General features: G+C 39.8%; 1 pseudogene; it reads right to left on the bottom strand.

The window, feature by feature from the left end:
• Window positions 1–4,495: 4,495 nt before the first annotated feature.
• Window positions 4,496–4,867, bottom strand: LOC114895829 (annotated as a pseudogene).
• Between the last annotated feature and the right edge of the window lie 279 nt (window positions 4,868–5,146).

The raw sequence follows: 5,146 nt of genomic DNA, 5'->3' as shown, positions 1-5,146 counted from the left end.
GAGTTAGGATCGGTGGTGAGGGGCAGTCTCCCACCATCTGCACAGCGACTGGGACTCAATCGGCCCAGGTGAGGCTTAGGCAGTATTTAGACGCTGAACTGAGACAGAATCCTTCCACCCTCCAGTTCAGCTAGAGCTCGGGGGTAGGGAATGGCTGGGTATGTGGTGAGAGGGCGTCAGGATAATGTTTGTGACAAGGTCTCCCTCTTGCCCCTTAAACATACTTGCCGTTGAACTGCAGCCAAGATTTTGGACCAGGACAGCCGGCACTGCTGGCTTCTCCTTCTTGAAGGATTCCTGGGGCTCCTCTGAGCCACACTGAAAGCATCGTGCAAAGGAAATCCTTTTTCCTTAATAAAAGCAGCTGTGATTCCCTCCCACCAATTTCTTCACCGTCTCTAAAGCTGCACATGGCCATTTATACAGACACAGAGGGAAAATACAGTTTTCTGAATGTAGCACCCTTACCTCTCACAGCAAAATAGCCAAGCCCTTTAGGATAGAGATGCTTTAGGCAAACCCATATCACATCTAATGTCTCCTAAGACTTCTGCAAAATTAGGGTAGGAAATCGTTTGGGCTTCATTTTTCTCTCTCCTACTGCACTATAAATCTAACCAAACCACTCTATCAATACAATTGCTTCTTTTTTGATTTTTGCACAAAACCGATTTCTCCTTTCATTGAGAGCCCATAACTGAAAGCTTTCTGAAATGGATGTGGGAGGAGACATGTGCAAAACAAAAGGAAATGGGAAAACGTTAAACAAATTACTTTTCCCCTGTGAGATTTTCCTCCTTTTCTCTGCAGCGTTATTTGCCTTCTCTGTTGACATTTCAGACTAGAGGAAGATTATGCATAATTGGAGCAGCAGTTTCTTTATCTCTAACCCTCTGAGGGTTCCAGGGACAGAGGTTGTTAGCCTGGGAAACAGGATGTTTGCATTACTGATTAGGCCATGCTGCTTTGACCGAAATAGTAGAGAATATTCTTGGTGGATTTGCCTGTGTCAAGTCGGCCTGCTTCTTGTCCATCACTTCTGGGGTGAGTTAGCTGCCGCCACGTGTGTTAGACATCACGTCTCAGGTTGTTCTTTCAGGCTGTCAGTCATCTTACCTGCTGCTGCTGATTAAAAACCTTATCTCAACCGAGAAACTGCTACCTGCATTTGTGTCTGTGACCACGGGATAGTTGTTCGGTGCTTTGGGCTATCTTTATCTCAGATTCCTGGTGCTGGGGGCTCCAGCTGTTTGTGGGAAGTAGAGGCTCACAGAGCTGAACAAATGACTTTACCATTTTCAATTTAGTTGTGCTGCAGGGGCAGCTGAAGATGACACCACACCGTATTGCTTCCTTAACTACATCGCTGGCTTACTAAACAATGCTGCACAGTCATGGTTTGGAAGCTTTGGTGTGTGAAATGCAAATTTCTCAGCTCAGCTGACAGTGATTTTGATCCAGTAGGTCCCAGATGTGACCCAAGAATCTGTCTTTAAACAAACAGCCTGATAAATCTGATTTAGATGGAACACGGGACAGACTACAAGAAACAGAGCTACACAACATTAAAGAGTCGAGTGGAGGTTAGGAAATCCGAGTTCCGTTTTAGTAATCTCATGACAAGTCAAAAAGAATGTTGACGGAAAATCCTAATACTTCTATTTATAGTGACCAGAGTGTTAGCAATTTAAGGATATGATTTATGTCTAATTTCTCTCTCTTTTTTGATGTTATCTAAATTCACTGTGGTAATCATTTTTTAAAAATTGAAGTATGGTTGCTTTACAGTATTGTGCAGAAACAGACTCAGAGACATAGAAAACAAACCTATGGTTCCCACGGGCAAAGCGGCGGGGGGAAGGATAAATTTGGAGTTTGGGATTAACAGATACAAACTACTATATAAAAAATAGATAAACCACAAGGATGTACTGTATAACACAGGAAACTATATTCAATATCTTGTAATAACCTATAATGAAAAAGAATATAATATATATATAAAACTGAATCACTTTGCTGTACACCTGAAACTAACACAGCATTGTAAATCAACTATACCTCAATAATTTCTCTTTGGTGATGCACTTTGATTGATACACTTGATAGACACTAAATAATTAAATCTAATACTTAATGATCTTAACAAATTTAAAACATTTATTATCATTTGTTGAACATTTTTTTATTAATATGAATCATAATAGAGAACCCAAAACTAGACCACAAAATACTTAGGAATTTAGGAGCATTTCAGATTAGTCAAGACAAAAAGGATTGATTAATCCCTACCTGGTATTATAACTGGCTTGTCGTTTAGATTTAAAAAGAGGCCGGATTTCTACTTCACTCATCAACCCCAGATAAATTACAGATGAATTAAAGATCTAAATTGAAAATAAATAAAGCTGTATACACCCTAGAATAAAATACAAATAGTTCTTTTTAGTATCATTGGCATGACATAAAACCAACAAGTCAAAAAGTTAAAGATAGATATATTTGACTACCTAAGAATTATTGTATGGTAAAAAATATCATAAAAGAGTCAAAAGTTAAGCTTAAAATTAAAGATAAAATTAACAACTTGAGAAATATTTTTGAAGAGGCAGTTATGGACAAATAATCCATAAATGACCTATAATTTATGAAGTGATGTCCAACTTTGCTCAGAATTATATAAATGCAAATGAAAATAAGATACTCTATTTCATCTGTTTCACAAAAATTAACTTATTTCATGACATCAGTTTTGGGGGGTGTGGAGAAGAGGGCTTGAACAATCTCTATACGAGTTTAAAATATTCATAATCTGATCCAGCAATTCTACTTCTAAAAGCGTATCCTAGAAGTATAATTGTACACGTAACCAGAACAAGGATGATAATTAGAGCACTGTTTGTAATAGTAGGAAAAACCTGGATATAATCCAAATAATCATTAATAGAGGGCTGGTTAAGTAATTAATGATTCATAATACTTTGTACTTTTTTTTTCTTTTTTTTTTGCATTTGATGAGATTCATTCTGGTTTGTCCAACAGATCACATAATCAAGTTTTTTTTTTTTTAACGTTAATCAAGAAATTCCACTTTCATCAGCAAAAGGCGGGCTATGCTGTCAAATACAGCCAAGATTGTAAGCATACAAATGGCATTAAGTCTACTGGATCTTAAATTATTCACCAGTATCCACAAGAAAAAGGCAAACCTTTGCCCTCCTGAAAAGGTATACCACTTTTTAGGAAACTGGTAGCGCTTCTGAAAGCCTCAGCATGCTAATAGCCCTTGCAAGTGTACTTTACACTATCTGTGCTGACTCAGCCAGGAGCCAACAGGCTGGATGTCGGCAGGTAAAACACATCCCCGCAGACCTGTTACTGTTCATGATGTCATTTGGAAATCTCAAATCGCAACCCCAAAGGCTCCTTCTGTTCCATTCATGCATTATATACGTACACATATGAAGAGTTTTCCTACCAGTAGTATTTAAAATAAGCATAGCACAGGGATATCAGCTCGGTGCTTTGTGACCGCCTGGAGGGGTGGGATAGAGAGGGTGGGAGGGAGGGAGACGCAAGAGGGAAGAGATATGGGAACATATGTATATGTATAACTGATTCACTTTGTTATAAAGCAGAAACTAACACACCATTGTAAAGCAATTATACCCCAATAAAGATGTTAAAAAAATAATAAAATAAAATAAGCACACTTAATAACTGCAAGTCACATGTAACATAGAATATTCAAATGTTTAGTTTTTAACTGCGTGTGACAAAGCTAAGACAGCCTACCATTCCAATAAAAAAGGCGGGGAGTGGGAGGGACAGGTTTAACACACCATTAATTTATGCTACTGAGTTTTTCTAGCGAAAGACAGCAAAGCCAATACAAAATTTAAGGACAGAGGAAAAGTCAGATTTCAGCCTCTGGCACCTCTCTAAAGGCAAACCTTGTGCTTCCGTGCCCTGCCATCCGGAAAGCTTACCTCCTTCTAGCTGAGAATACAACAGTCATTAAGAATCTCTGTCTCTGACAAGCCCACACCTGGAACATGCATCATGCCTACCTGGCAATACAGGGGCCATGAAAAGCGAGAAAAAAGCATGCCTTGCGAGAGAGACTGTTGAAAAGGAGCCCCCTGCCCCAGTCTCCCAAAAAAGTACTGATCACATTAACTACACCCAAGGAACCAGAGGGAAATAACTGAGGATCGCAGAGAATCTACTCGAGCTCAGAGTAAGAAGCATGCAACCTTCCTCAAATCACGTGCGCTTCACTCAAACTTTTTCCCTCACACAGGTCTTCTCTGCTAATAGGACTGGTCTTCAGCATCTCTCTGAGTTCCTCTCTCTTATCTGAGTTGCTCAAGCTAGTTTCAGTCTTTCCCAACAGGATCCAGTTGGAAAATATAAAGCCTTTGGAATGCAGCCGCACAGGAAAGAAGGCATATACAGAAACAGGAGATTTAGGAGAAGCCCTCCTGGTGTAGATTTAGAGACAAAAGCGCCAGACTGCCACCAGCAGCAGGATGCCCAGCAGAGCTGTTTTCCCAGATATACTCGTCCCATCACTTTTGTTACACAGGTTCTCCTGGCAGCAGCGGTACTGAAGCTCCTTCTCCCCTAAGGATTTTGCAGTGGCTTTGAAACTGCAGCGGTCAAACATCCAACACTGGTAGTAAGTTTTTGGTGGCATGGCTTCAACGATGAAACAAGTATCTTGATTATGTGAACAACTGACGACCGTAGTGCAGCCATTAGCTGGGTTAATACAGCTGTAGCACTCCAGGCTGTGACCTACATGGCAGAGGACAGCCAGGATGAACAGGAGCCCAAGCGGGACGAACCCTCCTTTGCTTCCCATTGTGACCAGCTACAGATTCTTATGGTTCCTGTCATCCGCTTCAGTGTGGCTACTCCTGCTACTGTACTATTTTAAAAGTATGGCTAGATCTGCATAATATATGGATGGAAAAAACCACCAAGATACACTGTTAGATTTAAAAAGAAAAAGGAAGGTAGGACACTAAACAATGTGTATATTATGTTTCTGTTTGTATATAGTAAAACCCCAGAAAATGTGTTTATATACACAGATAATTTCTGGAAACATTAAGAAATTGTTAAAAATGGATACCTTTGG

Source organism: Monodon monoceros, unplaced genomic scaffold (assembly GCF_005190385.1).
Source record: "Monodon monoceros isolate NGI ecotype Baffin Bay Population unplaced genomic scaffold, NGI_Narwhal_1 Super_Scaffold_15, whole genome shotgun sequence".
In the NCBI taxonomy this organism is placed as follows: domain Eukaryota; kingdom Metazoa; phylum Chordata; class Mammalia; order Artiodactyla; family Monodontidae; genus Monodon; species Monodon monoceros.
This window is presented reverse-complemented; position numbering and strand designations above follow the sequence as displayed.